The sequence below is a fragment of the Lissotriton helveticus genome, chromosome 11 (genome assembly GCF_964261635.1).
Source record: "Lissotriton helveticus chromosome 11, aLisHel1.1, whole genome shotgun sequence".
Taxonomy (NCBI): Eukaryota; Metazoa; Chordata; class Amphibia; order Caudata; family Salamandridae; genus Lissotriton; species Lissotriton helveticus.
The window spans coordinates 1194421455-1194438647 of NC_136072.1; the positions used below are offsets into that span (position 1 = coordinate 1194421455).

Here is a 17193-nt window from a genome sequence, read left to right on the forward strand (position 1 = left end):
CTCGGCCCCCTACAAACTTTGCTGCCCTATCAATCTCCATATATGAAGTTCATATATGGAGATTGAAGTATATGAGTCCAGGCCACTAACAGGCATTAATGACTTAGGACTGATTTAAAGCTTGGCTGTACGAATACTCTGTCACACGGTGACGGAGTATCTTTAACGGCAAGATCAAGGTCCATGTGCCGTATTTATAAGGCTGGGTGTGAGTGTTTGATTGGTTCAGAATCTCCGTCCATCACCAACCCCTTTTGTACCGTGACTGGGTGTGAGTGTTTGATTGGTTCAGATGCTCCGTCCATCACCACCCCCTTTTGTACCGTGACTGGGTGTGAGTGTTTGATTGGTTCAGATGCTCCGTCCATCGCCACCCCCTTTTGTACCGTGACTGGGTGTGAGTGTTTGATTGGTTCAGATGCTCCGTCCATCACCACCCCCTTTTGTACTGTATTTATAAGGCCTGAGACAAGTCTGTCTCCACCGCGGTTACATTCGTCCAATGGCCCGACGGAGTAAGGGCCATCGGAGGCAGACCTCTATGTCCGTACACCTCCTTTAGATGGGCAGTGACAGAGATCCGATTTCACTTTGTCAGTGAAATTATCTACTGCCCCCCTGTACATGAGCGATAACCCCCATGGCGAGGAGGGGCATTTTAGTTTTATTTTCCCAAAACAAATCCCACTGCAGGATTTTTTTTTCAAAATAATAGAAATAATACCTTTGGCCGCATCTCTGTCACATTGACGGACGTGTGCGCCAAACTTTAAAAAGCATTGACAAGAACCGCTGTGACAGCAGTTCCTGCGGATGCTTTAGAAATGCCGCCGGCTTGGCAATAAATTCTGAGGGCCTGTTTAGATTTTGGTGGATAGGTCACTCCATCACAAAGGTGAAGGATTTCCCATCCGTCGAAATATAAATCTCATAGGATAGAAAGGGATATATATTTTGGCAGAAGTGCTATTCATCATCGTTGTGACGGAGTATCTCGTCAGCCAAAATCTAAAGCAGGCTCTGAGTTTGGTGGGTGGAGTAGTCTCAGCCTGGTGGGACTTCACTCCTCCACCAGGTCAACGGATATTGCCTCGTCCGCCAAATATTAAATTGGCCCTTACTTGTCTCTTATATGAGGTGGAGGGATGTGTTGCAGCGGCCAGGGCAGCAGCCAGGGCAGCTAACTTCAGAGCACAGGGTTCCCGGTTCGATCCCCGGCTCAGGCTGCAGCTCAGCTCAGCACCATGTGACTCTGGGCAATAGCTCACTCAATTTCCACTGTGGCCCCCAGCCCCTCAAGACCCGTAAGGGTAAGCAGTTCGAGCTTTACAAATGCAGATTTACCTACTAGACCCCAGCAGCACGGCTTGCCAAGACTTCTGAGCACCCCGAACTGATGTTGGCTTTTAGGCAGTGGCTTAACGTGGCTTAAGGAAACTTGAGGGGGCCCATCTGTAGAGTGCATGGAGAGGGCCCTCCACGCTCCAGACCTAGTCAGGTGCTCTTAAACCCACCCGTGCACAGTGCCAGAGGGGGCCACATGGAGCTTGGGCCCCCCTCGCACTGCAGAGACTATAGTTACGCAACTGCTTTTAGGACAAAACACCAGCGAGACAATCCAGTGAGAAGTGCCTATGTTCAGGCACGAAACCATTGAAATGTGTTAGAAATGGGATCCCCGGCTGGCCAGGGCTTGCGCCAAAGTCAGTCAGAGACCACCACTTCCACGTCAGGGCAAGGGAGTTACACGCCAAGATAACCCCAGCTCACCCCCTTGGTAACATAGCACGAGCAGTAAGGCTAAACTCGGAGGCGATGTGAGTTAAGTGTTTGCACACGCACCCCCAGCAACAACACCCAAGGCCCACCACAAAGGAAACTCCACACAAGGTTATATATAAAAATAGCCTTTGTATTACACCAAAACACATTAGATAAAAACACACACTTTACGATGTGCCATAGGCACGGGCAGAATTTACAGGGGATACTTTTAGCACTCAGCACTTAGAACATAGAATATAAAAAGTAAAATCACTGTAGCACAAATTAGCACACAACCAGTCACTACTGGTAACCAGGACCTCACTAGCACCAACTGTACTAGGAGAAAAACCACCTAAGTATCATAATACCTGTAGGGGTGTAAGAACAAAACACATGATGCATAAAAACATTCAGAGGTGTATCAAAGAACAAAATAGCCAAAATCACATTAGCCACAACCTGTGGCAGTCCCTAGGCCAACTGGCCTCTCTAGGGCTAGGACGCCCTGTGTCCCAGTGTCCAGGGTGCCAAAACGTGGCAGCTGCCCACGAAGTGCTGGGCAGCTGTGAAGACAATGGTGGGGACAACGTTGGAGCCTCCCAGGCTCTGCACAAAGCACTTGAGTCCCCCAAGAGCCTCGTGGCTCTAAACAAACAGAATGGCCCTCCCGAGCCTCTCAGGGCTCGTAAAACAACTGTGCCCCCTTGAGCCTCTGTGGCTTGCCAAACAGAGAAATGCCACCTGGAGCCCTCGTGGCTCTGAGAACAACTGTGGCAGGGGAGCGGCCCTCTGGTGGAGCCTTGCAGCGCTCCAAACAAACAATGCCCCCACGAGCACTTTTAGGCTCGCGCACCAAATGCGGCCGTTGTTGGAGGGGACTCGTGGACAACTGTGGACACCAAGAGCCTCTCGGGGCTCAAAAACATAAAATGCCTCAGGCACTCACGGAGCCCCCGCCCAGCCCTTCGCACTCACCGGGCTTCGGCGGGAGATCTCCACTCTGGCTGCCGGGACTCTCTGGCGGGGAGTCCTTCGCGTAGGAACCCTGTGGGGCTCCCCCTTCACTCACCGGTGACTGCGGAGGCTGTGGACGGAGAGCTCTGCTCCTCGGGACTCTCCGATGCTGCGGCCGGACTCCTCTCTCCCCGGGGCTCTCTCTTCACATGGGAGCCCCGGCAGGCAGCTTCCGACTTCCTCTTCTTCCAGGCTGACCTGCGAGGGCGGGACTTCCGGTCCTGGCCCCTAGAGCTTCCGGGTCGCTGCGGGCAGCGCGGCGGCCCTTCTCAGGCAGGCAGGCAGGCAATGACTCAACCGAGGGGTTGGCTCTCTCGAGTTGACCAACAAAACGGGGCAAATCAATGCCGGGTGGGCACCGGCCAAAGCAATCAAGGCGGCTCTAGGCGCCAGAGCACAAATAAAGCGCTCCTAGCGCTATATGTGAAAATTAAGCGCTTCCAAGCGCTCAGGGGCTTAATTACAGCGCTCCCAGCGCTAAAAGGACATGAAAGCACTCCCTGGCGCTTAGAAGGAGAATACAGCGCTCTCAGGCGCTATAGGGCAAAGTAAAGCGCTCCCCAGCACCAGGAGCCCCTAAAGTCCAGTTAAAGTCCTCCAGGAATGCAGCAAGGCAGGGGGGGGCAAGGCTTGGGCAGGGGCCAGCTCACTGGGCCCTCCAGTCAGGGAGGCAGTCCAAGTGGCGGTTCCTCCTGGCACCAGCAGCAGCAGCAGCCCCCCTCAGTAAAATCAGGAAAGAACAACTTGTAAGAGGACACAGCCCCTTCTTATACTACTAAATCCTTTGTCTGTAGGTGCAGGGTGGGGGAGAAACCAGTCACAGCTCGTTTTGGAGCACCCTTGATGGCTCAACCACCCCTTTCATTCACTAGGGAGGCTAGGGTCGTTAGACACACCACAGGGGGCCGAGCCAACATTGTGTGGGGAAAGCCCAGCCCCATTCAGGAACCAGGTTCAGCCCTCCCCTCACATCAGCATGCTAATCTCAGCACTCACCACTGGGCAGACCCATCCAGACATCCTGGAGCCTGGCATCCCAGCCAGCTCCAGCCAATCACACTCCAGCACCCACACAGCACACGTACAGCCATGTCTAGAAGTGGCACTTCCACACTAGACACACACACGCCACATACATCATTTCGCAGCATTCAATCACACGAGTCCGCACATACCAGACTCGAGCCTGTACACCCCATGCATCAGGAACTACCAAGGACACATACATTCCCCATGCATTCCTATGGGAGGGCAGGCCTATCTCACAACATGCACTCAAAGTGCACACGCACTTTCTACTGGGACACAGTGAAAGTGCGCAGAACCCAAAAATCACCACCACCAGGTCACCATTAAAAGCAAAATGTCTAGGGGTGAACCTGGCAGAAGGGCCGAGTCCAACAGAATGTCTCTAGTTAAAGTAAGTGTCCATTGAATGATGGCTCTATGAGGCTCAAAACTTCTGCTGACGTCATCAAACAAAATTGCAAAAAACACAGTTGATGGACAGAATGTAGAACAATGTCATACATTCACCCCAGTACAAGGATCTGGGCCTAAATCCATCGTTTTGGACCGGTTTCTGGCTATCAGCCTTCATCAGCCTGGATAGCTTGACTCCAGTGGTGTGGAGAGCCTGGGACTCACGTCTGAGCATACCCAGCCCACTCGGGGTGATAATTGCAAAAAACACAGTTGATGGACAGAATGTAGAACAATGTCATACATTCACCCCAGTACAAGGATCTGGGCCTAAATCCATCATTTTTTTTGCACTCCACACCACCCTGGGTTAGACACTGGCTATATGCAAATCAGCTCCGACCCTGTGCCTCATGGGAACAGTCCAGTCCGAACTACCAAGCCATGTCTTTCCCAGACCGGAATCAAGCATCCAAGGACCGGTTTCTGGCTATCAGCCTTCATCAGCCTGGATAGCTTGGCTCCAGTGGTGTGGAGAGCCTGGGACTCACGTCTGAGCATACCCAGCCCACTCAGGGTGAAAATTGCAAAAAACACAGTTGATGGACAGAATGTAGAACAATGTCATACATTCACCCTAGTACAAGGATCTGGGCCTAAATCCATCGTTTTTTTGCACTCCACACCACCCTGGGTTAAACACTGGCTATATGCAAATCAGCTCTGACCCTGTGCCTCATGGGAACAGTCCAGTCTGAACTATCAGAGCTGATTTGCATATAGCCAGTGTCTAACCCAGGGTGGTGTGGAGTGCAAAAAAACGATGGATTTAGGCCCAGACCCTTGTACTGGGGTGAATGTATGACATTGTTCTACATTCTGTCCATCAACTGTGTTTTTTGCAATTTTCACCCCGAGTGTGCTGGGTATGCTCAGACGTGAGTCCCAGGCTCTCCACACCACTGGAGTCAAGCTATCCAGGCTGAATGAAGGCTGATAGCCAGAAACCGGTCCTTGGTGCTTGATTCCGATCTGGGAAAGACATGGCTTGGTAGTTCTGACTGGACTGTTCCCATGAGGCACAGGGTCAGAGCTGATTTGCATATAGCCAGTGTCTAACCCAGGGTGGTGTGGAGTGCAAAAAAAATGATGGATTTATGCCCAGATCCTTGTACTGGGGTGAATGTATGACATTGTTCTACATTCTGTCCATCAACTGTGTTTTTTGCGACGTCATCAAACAAAGCACGGCTCTATGCGTCTCCAAACCTCCACTGATGTCACCAAGGAAAGTACAGCTCTATGCGTCTCCAAGCCTCAACTGACGTCATCAAACAAAGCAAGGGTCTATGTGTCTCAAAACATCTCCTGTTGTCATCAAATAAAGCAAGGATCTATGAGTCTCCAACCCTCAGCTGACGTCATCAAAGAATGCACGGCTCTATGCATCTCCAAACCTCTGCTGTCATCATAAAACAAAGCAGGCTCTATGCTGGTCAAAACCTCCGCTGACGTCATCAAGCAAAGCACGGCTCTATGCATTTCAAAACCTCAGCTCATGTCTACAATCAAAGCAAGGCTCTATCCATCTCCAAACCTCCACTGACATCACCAAGTAAAGCACGGCTCTATGCGTCTCCAAGCCTCAACTGACGTCATCAAACAAAGCACGGCTCTATGCATCTCCAAACCTCTGCTGTCGTCATAAAACAAAGCAGGCTCTATGCTGGTCTAAACCTCAACTGACGTCATCAAACAAAGCACGGCTCTATGCATCTCCAAACCTCTGCTGTCGTCATAAAACAAAGCAGGGCTCTTTGCGTGTCAAAACCTCAGCTGACATCATAAAGCAAAGCTCTATTTGTCTCAAAATCTCAGCTGACGTCATCAAGTAAAGTAAAGCTTTAAGCATCTCCAAACCTCTGTTGTTATATTCCAATAAAGCAAGGATCTATGCGTCTCAAAACCTCAGCTCATGTTAACAAGCAAAGCAAGGCTCTATCAGCCTGATTCATCAAGCCGAAATCGGCTCGCAAAGGGCCAGATTCTGAAAATCTGGCCCTTTGAGAGCGCTATTTTTGCATTTGGGATTCATCATCCCAAATGCAAAAATCGGTAATAGCGATTTCGCTATTTTGCAAGCAATCACATTTAAGGAATCTCTATTTGAGATTCCTTAAATGCAATTCATCATCCATTTAAAAATTGCGAATTCGCAATTTCGGCAAGCTATTTACCGCGAGGTCAAACCTCGTGGTAAATAGCGAAAACTTAGAAAAATGCTTTTAAATGCCTTTTTCTAAGTTGCATGTTACACACACATGTCCTTTGAACATGTGTGTGCGCAACACCTGTTTCAATTTGCATTTAAGGGGTGCTACAGGGTGTCCTTTGGACACCCCTGGCACCCTTTAAATCGCTATCTTATTTGCGAATAGCTAATTGCTAATCGCAAATAAGGAATACTCCCCATTCATTCCTATGGGCCTTTTGGCCCATAGGAATGAATGGGGAGTATTCCTTATTTGCGATTAGCAATTTGCTAATCGCAAATAAGGAATGTGTAGGAATCGCAATTCTTTATGCAATTTCTACATGAATCCCGTTTTGCAAGTCTGAAATAGCGATTCCTTATGAATCGCTAATAGGGGCTCGCAAAACGGGAGAATGATGAATCAGGCTGTATGTGTCTCCAAACCTCAGCTGACATCATCAAGCAAAGCAGAGCTCTTATGCATCTCAAAACCTCACCTGACGTCATCAAGCACAGCAAAGCTTTATGCGTCTCCAAACCTCCGCTATCACCATCAAACAAAGCAAGGCTCTATGCGTCTCAAAACCTCAGCTCACATCAACAATCAAAGCAAGGCTCTATGTGTCTCAAAACCTCAGCTCACATCAACAATCAAAGCAAGGCTCTATGCGTCTCAAAACCTCAGCTCACATCAACAATCAAAGCAAGGCTCTATGCGTCTCAAAACCTCAGCTCACATCAACAATCAAAGCAAGGCTCTATGCGTCTCAAAACCTCAGCTCACATCAACAATCAAAGCAAGGCGCTATGTGTCTCAAAACCTCAACTCACATCAACAATCAAAGCAAGGCTCTATGCGTCTCAAAACCTCAGCTCACATCAACAATCAAAGCAAGGCTCTATGTGTCTCAAAACCTCAGCTCACATCAACAATCAAAGCAAGGCTCTATGCGTCTCAAAACCTCAGCTCACGTCAACAATCAAAGCAAGGCTCTATGCATCTCCAAGACTCAGCTGATGTCATCAAACAAAGCAAGGCTCTATGCGTCTCAAACTATCCGCCGACGTCATCAAATAAAGAAATGCTCAATGCATCTCAAAACCTCAGCTGACGTCATCAAGCAAAGCAAAGCTTTATGTGTCTCCAAACTTCCATTGCCATCTTACAACAAAGCAAGGCTCTATGCATCTGAAAACCTCAGCTCATGTTAACAAGCAAAGCAAGGCTCTATGGGCCCGATTCACAAAAGTAGTCTGAGACAAAATCCTAACTTTACGACGTTTGGTATTCAAAGAAGGCATTTAGGAGTAGTAAAGTTAGGATTTAGTCTCAGTTAAACTTAAGTCAAACTTAAGTTTAACTAAGACAAAATCCTAACTTTAAGACTAGGATTTTGTCACAGTTAAACCTAAGTTTGTATTAAGTTTATTTTAAGACCAGAACTGAGACCAAATCCTAACTTTAGTATTCCTAAATGCCTTCTGTGAATATCGAAAGTCGTAAAGTTAGGATTTTTTCTCAGATTACTTTTGTGTATCGGGCCCTCTGCGACTCCAAACCTCCGCTGACGTCATCAAGCTAAGCAAGGCTCTATGCGTCTCCAAGCCTCAGCTGACGTCATCAATAAAGTGAGGCTCTATGCTCCTCAAAACCTTATCATCAAACAAAGCAAGGCTCTATGGGTTACAAAACCTCCGCTGACGTCATCAAGCAAAGCAAGGCTCTATGCGTCTCCAAGCCTCAGCTGACGCCATCAGAAAGTGCGGGTCTAAGCGTCTCCAAACCTCAGCTGAGGTCATTAAACAAAGTCAGGCCCTATGCGCCTCAAAACCTTAGCTGACGTCATCAAACAAAGCAAGGCTCTACGTCTCTCCAAACCTCGGCTGACATCATCAGTCAAAGCAAGTTGCAGAGCGCCTCCTGTTGATGATTGCTAGTGATGCAGGACTGGGTGCCAAGAACTGTTTTTTTAGGTGGACCCTTGCAGCGCAAGCCCTGCTCTGCGAGGCGCTGTATTCGAGTATAGAGTTGAAGCCCCGCCCACTCTCTGCTCATATTGGTCATTGGCTTGTGCCATTGTCCTTTGTAAATGCTGGCTTCTGATTCGTTAATAGGCTTGTTAGTCCCTCCTTAGTACCGCCTTGTCTCCATTTGGAACCTCCCATGAGGACCGCCCCTGTTACTTCTGTTGTTACACTGTATGTCTTATTTAGTCTGTGAGCACTAGTATCTTTAATGACTTTCTCCATACTGCAGGCCAAGCGCGCTCTCCTGCAACATTCAGCGTGCCATGCGCGCTTTCACTTTCCAGGTGTCCCGGGACAATGGTGGCCGCTTCGTTACAGTGAAAAAAGGTCGGGCATTTACAAGAGTTTCAGCTATTGGCATTGTAAATAACAGTGCTTTTTATTGATGTGTTGATTGTTAAAACAGATAAATGAAAGGCATTGTCATTTAAGATGCAATTAGCTTAAACTCTCGCAAATATGAGACCTATTGCATTGCCAATGCTTGTCTTCAATGGATGGCCGGCGCTGTCAGAGTCACAGGACTCTGGCAACCCCGGCCGTTTGACCATTCATCCTTGCGGGCACCTGATCTCGCGATAGCTGGACAGTCTCTGTCTTGTCAAAGGGCCCAGGCTCCGGTTCTTTTCTTGCTGCTTCCATTCTCCATGACTCGGTGATCGCACCCTCACCCCCCCCCCCTGCGCCAAGATGCTTCTCATACCATCGAGGCGCTGCTGAAAGTGTCACGTGCGCGTGAAGGCCTCGTGTTTACTCGTGAAACCCGAACACACAGTGAAGGCAGTGAAAAGGCTGAGTAGAAATGACGTGGGTTCCTGGAGGCTTGAAGCGGAGGCCCAGGCTTCAGTGCGCTATGTTCAGTCTTAGAAACACATTCTTGCTTGCTTGACGTCATCGTTGCGCAGACTGGACGGCTGTGACCACACCAGGAACTTGAGGTGCGTTCCGGGGGCTAGAGGTGTGTGATCAGACTTCAGGGCGCTACCTCCAGATTTAGGAACACACTCTGGCTTGGTGGGGATTGTAGTTGAACGAAGAGGACGCCTGTGGTGAGTCCTGGAGGCTAGAAGACGAGGGCCAGGCTTCAGGGCGCTATATATTCAGTATCGGATGGCACGAGGAGATGGTGCTTGCATGGACTCGACAGCTCTCACTACACGAGGCGCCTGGGAACGGAGGAATACAATTGGCTGTTATAACAAGAAGCGGATAAAACCAGCAAAGGAAACGAGTCCCTCTAAAAGCAGCCAATCAGGAGCTGCCTAGAGGGCAGAGGGCACGGGCCCAACCTGCTGGCAAGGAGCAGTGGGCAGGGAGGGCGAAGGTGATGGGCACGGTGCCATAAAAGACTCACAGGCATCTGACGCACGCACCCACGCACGCAGCCGCCCCTGTGGCACACCTGACTGATGCCCACTGTCATCTTAGCCAACGGCAGCGTGCATGCTGGGAGATCCGTGCCAACCTGTGCACTCTTCACATGTGAACATGTAAAAGTCCATTAAAGCATCATATTTGAAGCTCAAAGGTCAGCATTTGCCAAAGCTGTTGCACGTGAAACAAAGGCCACTGACAGATGCACCGTTTACAAACCAAAAACAAGCATTGGCAGGGCCAGTAGGCCTGGCTTTTTATATCTGAAAGGGCTAGGTCATTGATTGGCTAGCTGGTCCCTGTGCACGTGCGAATGGTTGAATGTGAGACAATCAACGGTGCACCCAACCATTCACCCTTCGTCCATCCACGCATCCACGCACCCTTCATTCATCCACCATGTGAGTACATCTCGCTTTCACCAAACCACATGTGGGAAATTGCCAATCAATGCACTTCCAATAAAAATAGGTCATGCCAGTCCCATTGGCTGCTTCGTACGGCTTGCACAAGGACTTTGATGTGTGTTTGTGATGGTGACCGGGCCACTCGTGTTTCAGGAGTGGAATGTACTGGACTCAGCTGTTGCATTTCAGAAACGAATGCCCCGGTTACTTACCGGTAATCTACATTACTCCGAGTATAGTCCTCCTCGCCACACGACTAACAAAGTGAGCTTCAGCTCCACACCAGAACCCTCCAAAGCAAAAGTCAGCCTCCTACGCCTCCCATCCCTTCCCAATATGGCCGACCCATTACACCCTTGACCTCTATAAGAGGGGGGCCGGCCCAACCTTTCAGCCTGAAACTACCAAGCATAAACATGAAGCCGACAGCGAGACAGGGAGGGAGGGATGGAACTCATGTGGCGAGGAAGACTATACTCAGAGTAATGAAGATGACCGGTAAGTAACCGGGGCATTACCTCCTAGTAAGTCTTCCTCGCCACATGATTAACGAAGTGAGTACACACCAAAGCCAAGCAGCTTCATGGAAAATCACAAGAAACCAACGGACCAGAACGGGACGCCCACGAAAGAGGGCAATCCCAAAAGACCAGACGAGTGGAGGACCACCCAAGAGAGGCAACCATGAGCAGGAAGAACCAGCCCGGGACAGAAAGACACCAGGAGGGCAGAAAACCCAGACCCCCGAGGCACGTAGGGCCGCCAGAAACACCACCCTAACCAAAGGCCGAAGGAGGACAGAGAAGGCACGGAACCACACCGCACGGAGCCAAAAGCAACAGCAAACAGGCCCCAGAACAGAAAGCAGCAAGCCGGTCCAAACACACCAAGACTGTCCAACGGACAGCCAAAAGCGAGAGGGGACCAAAAGCCCAGACAGAGGAACCGAGGAAACCAAGGGCACCCCCACCACAGCGAACCAACAAAAAGCCACAGCAGAAAAGAGACGCAGTCCGACAAAAACACAGAAACATCAGATGGTGGACCACCAACCGTGAGAGAGCCGAAACCACCAGAGGAACGGGGCAGCGGGACCAGACGCAATCAAACAGACTGGCAGAAGCAGCAAAAACGGATATGGGTGCAAAAGGAACCCAGAACGCCAACCGAACAAACAAAATAACGAAGGTCACCACAACTCCACCCGCAAGGATATAAACAGGTCGGACACAGACCCCAGTCGCACAAAGGAACCCCCGGAGGGGAGCGTGACACCAAGGGGAGAACCCAGGCAGGCACAAGGCAAACTAGACCAAGGAAGGCACAGGAAACAACACCGAAGACACCCGGCCACCAAGGAAACCAAACCGTCCGACAGCGAAAAGCGCGCAGGCCCATAAGGCCGCCCACGGAGGCCGAAGAGCGGAAGGAACTAGGCCCAAAGCCAAGCCACCAGAAAGGAAACAAATCTCCACCAGACGCCACCATGCACAAGAAGGCACATAGCGCCCGTCAGGGAGGGGAACGCAGCACGGAGGAGCGAGACTGCCCCGCACAGGGACCAGGCAAACCGGCCCAGCAATGTACCACAAGAAGGAAGCGAGCCGCCGAATCGAGCATCCAGCGGCCACACAGCCAGCCAACAACCAGGTCCGGCCCAACTGAACAATGAAGTACCAACAGGAACAGGAGTGCACAGGGAGGAAAAGCCACAGGCAGAAACACACCAAAGGTGAGAAGGACAGAAGAGCGGGGCAAAAAGAGCTAAAGCCATTTCAACACTCCCAGGGAGCCACCCGAGCCAGCAGGCCCCAGGACCCCAAAACAAGGGACAAAGAAGAAGAGGATACAAAATACACACCAGAATCACAGCCCCCCCCCCCAGGAGAGGAGAACTGGGAGGCCCAGCACCCCCATATACCCAAAAGCAGAGCCGGAAACAAAAACCACCATGGGAAAGTCAGAAAGCAGGGGCAGAACACACAACCCGCGCCCACAGAGGCATAACATGGACCATTGAGCAACAGCTCTCAAGTCCACCAACCGCAGTAGCAGATGCCACTGGAGAAGCACCCAGGTGAGCACCACCAACAGGACAAATGCCCTGGCCAGGCCAGCGCAGCAGGACACTGGGAGACACCGACGGAAAGAGCGGCGCTCCTCTAACCGGAGCTGCAGCCAGGTGGGGTGATGCGCTATCCCCACAACTAATGGTATTGTGGTGGATTAAGTAACTTAGAAGAACCTGGAATCTACAGGTGATACCATTTTTATTTTCACATTTAAGCAGTAGCAACCATTCTGGTCCTGATGAAAGCAGTGGCACAATTGCCACGTTTGCTGAAACATGTCGACCCCAATTGCGGACAGATATTATGTTAAATCTGTTAGTTTGTCACACACTTTTTAGATTTGGGCGAACTGAGAGAAATTATTAAAACTTGTCTTCTACTCAGTTCTATCCAATTTTAATAATTTTTCACGTTCACTTTGCACTGCTATTCAGTTACCACTCATATTATAATTTCTTGTACCTTCCATTTTTTCATATACAACTCAATGGTTACGTTCGAGCCACGACAACATCTGTAGGCTGTGGACATTTTCTCCTGGGTAAGGAGAACCCATATGATGTAAAAGGGCGGTACAGAGCAGCAACTGATGGGAATATTTTTCCCATACCCTTGACATTTGCCCACTTACTTTTGTCACACATATATACACAATTGGGTTTTTTCCACTTCCGTTAGTAATTAGTTGTGTCTTGGATGGTTCTCATAGTTGAATTTAATTTTCTTTCTCTGACCCCTAGACATTGTTTGTTGTCAGTACTATTGGTTGGGGCATGTGTCTAGATGTGGGTCGTTATTCTCGCCCTTGGACCCTCCTTCTAATTGTTGTGTTTTACAGGCCAAACAAGCCCAGAACCCCTGGAAGAAATGGGACCCTAGGAAAACGCAAAACCGGAATCCTGGACGAAAAGGCAGAAGAACCAATACTGAGGACACAAACCAGAATAAAAGTGACACAGGCAAGGACAGCACCATCGTGCTAAAAAGTCAACAGGGGCGAACCCCTCAAACCCCCTGGAGCACGAGGCAGGGGAGAAACTGCCCTGGAGAGCAATAAGAAGCCCCCGCAAGGCCGTGGCAAATCCCAGATGGTGCACAGACATAATATCGACTCCAAAATATCGTTTGGACAGAATATCGAGTTTTAAATATCGTTTGGAGAAAATATCGACTACACAGAATATCGACAGCCAAAATATCGTTTTTAAGGTAAGTGAAGCAATATCGACTGTAAATAATATAGACAGTGAAAATATCCAAGTATATAATCTAGATAGTAAAAAATATAGTTTTTTAAATAATATTTAATTATTTATAGTGTTTTTATGTTATAATATGTGTGAAAAGTGTCATTTTATTTTATAATTATTTTTAATTAATGATTTTTTAAAATTATTGTGTAATTTTATTCTGTAGCGGGTTGTGGGTTTATAGGGGAATAGGGTGGGAAGTAATTTAATTATAATTAATTAAATATGTAAATTTATTAATTGGTAGTAATAATTAATTAATTGGTAATTAAATAATATATGTTAATTATTTAAAATGTAATTGGTAATTAATTTAATTTAATTGATTAATTGCTAATTATGTAAATTAAAATAATGTATTTTCTGTAGCGGGTTGTGGGTTTATAGGGGAATAGGGTGGGAAGTAATTTAATTATAATTAATTAAATATGTAAATTTAATAATTGGTAGTAATATTTAATTAATTGTTAATTAAAAAATATTTGTTAATTAATTAAAATGTAATTGGTAATTAATTTAATTTAATTGATTAATTGCTAATTATGTTAAATTAAAGGGGTATTTTTAGCGTTCAGAGTCAGTTTTTAGTTTTTGGGTAAAGGGGTATTTTTAGGGTTCAGGGTCAGTTTTTAGTTTTTGGGTAAAGGGGTATTTATAGGGTACAGGGTCAGTTTTTAGTTTTTGGGTAAAGGGGTATTTTTAGGGTTCAGGGTCAGTTTTTAGTTTTTGGGTAAAGGGGTATTTTTAGGGTTCAGGGTCAGTTTTCAGTTTTTGGGTAAAGGGGTATTTTTAGGGTTCAGGGTCAGTTTTTAGTTTTTGGGTAAAGGGGTATTTTTAGGATTCAGGGTCATTTTTGGGTTTTTGGGGTACATATACAATATTGCCTATTATTTAATTACATTTTGTTACTATATATATATGTTTTAAGAAATATGATTAAAAAAATATTATTTTTTTACTTTCATTAATTATTTAATTATTAAAAGTTATTTTAAGTATTGTTAATTATATTTTAGTAATTAATTTTTTATATTAATGTAATTAAACATTGTTTTTAGTAAAGTCGATATTTTTTACAACGATATTTTTGTAAACGATATTTTGTACTCGATATTTTTGTACTTACCTGTTTGTACATACAAACTCGATATTTTGGTTGTAGATATTTTTTCCTCGATATTTTGGGTAGTCGATATTTTGGTAGTCGATATTATTTCAGTGATCCATCCCAGATAAGCCTAGGAACGGGTGACAGAAGGCAGACCAACCGACCTAGCACCGACTGGGAACCAACGCAAGCCCCAAAGGACGGCAAAGGCCGCCATCACCCAGGAAGGGGAACCCAGAACAGAAAGACCACTGGCCCAATAAGGAAGTGTCATAAGACGCGGAGCCACAACACACAAAAGACATGGGCCCCACAGGAGATTTAGGCAACAGCACCAGGTAATCCCAGGCAGTCACCGACCAAGCACAAATCGGGAATTCAAGCCCCTGCCTCAGGCCCAGAGGCCGGTAAAGGCCACAATCACCCAGGAAAGGGACACCAGAAAAAGAAAACCGCAGGACCTGCCTGCTGACAGGGCAGGACGGGAACCGAGCGACCGGCCCGCAACCCAGAAGAAGGGGGAATAAGTGGGCACCACCAACTACTAACCCAGACTGGACCAACACCGCGGGGCACAACCAAAGGTCGAACGGAAACCAAGGGACAAGGAGACCACCAGGACAACCGAAGGCACCTACAAGGAAACAGAGAAAGACGAAGGTCGGTGTCGAACCCTAGTTCTGAAGAGCCACAGGTAGAAGCCGAAAGCAACACCAGAACCCCCAACCATGGGACCCATACGGGACCTGAAACCAGTGGAGCAGAGGACAAACCAAGGGGGAGGGCTCGCCATCAGAACAGCATGCCACCACACCGAAACAGGCCGAGACCATGAGAGGTCCCAGCCGATCATGGGAGGACCCGAAAGACAGCTAACCGCCCCACAGCAAGCACTGGCCAACGACCAACCGCACCAAAGGTGCAAGCCGAATCTCCGACCTGACACAGCAAACTCCATCAAAAATAGCAGCCCACTCAACGACCAACCACCACCGGGCACGAGCAGGCGAGCCCCATAACTGAAAACAGGGGACAGCAGGATGGCAAGGTAGGAGGCAGAATCCATGATCCTGAGGCAGAGGTCACCTAGGACGCAAGGAGAGGCAGGCAAAAGACGGCCCAACAACAGAGCCCCCAAAAGCACTGCATGAACCAAACCCACCATGCGACACCATGAAAGCACAAGCGGGAGACGAGAGCAGACATGATCAGGGCGGAAATGGACACAGGCAGAACAACCATCGACCTTGGGACCCGTAGCAGAACTCCGAACACTTGTCCTGTGATAGCCCGTGCCAACCGAGGCACAAGACAAAACAGGGAGTCATGCCAATAGGAACGGGACGAAAGGCCAAGCCCAAGAATAGCCCGAAAAACAGCCAACTGGGCCACACAAGCATGCAGGGCAGAAGACAGGAGCCGGAAATGGGGACCTGCGCACCCTAGCCCGATGGAACACCAAATCTCCCGCCACCCGGAACCCCTAGTGCACCGGAAACCTACGGGTAGGACCACAGGGACCCACTGGCATGTACCCTGGATGCTGCACACATCGTCAGAGAGATGGACAGCCATGGGGGGGGAGAAGAGGGCGCCCGCGACAACAGTGCAGCAGAGAGGCAGTCAACAGGAGAGAGCCCCAAGGGAAAAACAAGATCCAACAACAGGCTCCACCGAGACATTCCGCGACACCGGGAAGTTATATTGTGGGGGCGCGATCGCTGACCCAGCGCCAGCACCGAGACCCGGAGTCAAAGTTCTGACAAGCAAAACATGAGCATATACCCAATGGGATACAAAGAGGGCAATGGCAGGATCTGAACCCTTGTGCACAGAACTGATCGGAGAAACCAGTGGAACCTCAACCACAAACATGCCAATATATATATAACCCTGTATTGACCTGACCAGAACGCCGACACATAAGTACACTATGTCGCAGACCGAAGACGGTCTTTTACGCCCCCACAAGACATAGAAGCCACGCTGAACACGCCGCACTCAGAGCCAAGACAGAGAGTTTAAAAAAACACCGCTCACAGATCACAGCCCAGACTGAACGCAGACAGACCTTGGAGACCGCAGCTGGGATCCGAACCCGTGAATATGGCGGATGAACACATCAATGGTCGCGGCTCGTAGATACTCCTGCTGGGCCCCCATGCTCAACCCAGGCAACAGTCTGTCTCATGCAGGGGCGCCCCTCAGGGAAAGCGCAGGAGTCTCTGGGAAAAAAGCCCCCGCACCTATCTCTGCGACGGGAGGGCAGGGCACAGAAAAAGAACCAAATCATTGCCAACACGGATGGGCGGTCCGAAAGAGCCGCAAGGCAGGTCCCCAAACCACCGTCCTTCCTGTAAACCCTTGGCTCGCTAAGGCAGAGCCTAACCGGCCCTGTAGGATACCGGGGGAATGAAGGGGGGAGGGTCCTAGATCCCACAGGTCCGCTAGAGTAGGATCACCAACCAGGGACCATTGTACCTGCTATAGCAGGAAC

At 48.8% G+C, this 17193-nt stretch overlaps 1 protein-coding gene across 1 annotated transcript in view; it reads right to left on the bottom strand.

Moving 5' to 3' along the window:
- TMEM132C (transmembrane protein 132C) overlaps positions 1 to 17193 on the bottom strand; it is a 1063202-nt gene that overhangs the window by 448620 nt on the left and 597389 nt on the right. The gene's annotated exons all lie outside the window — the stretch shown is intronic.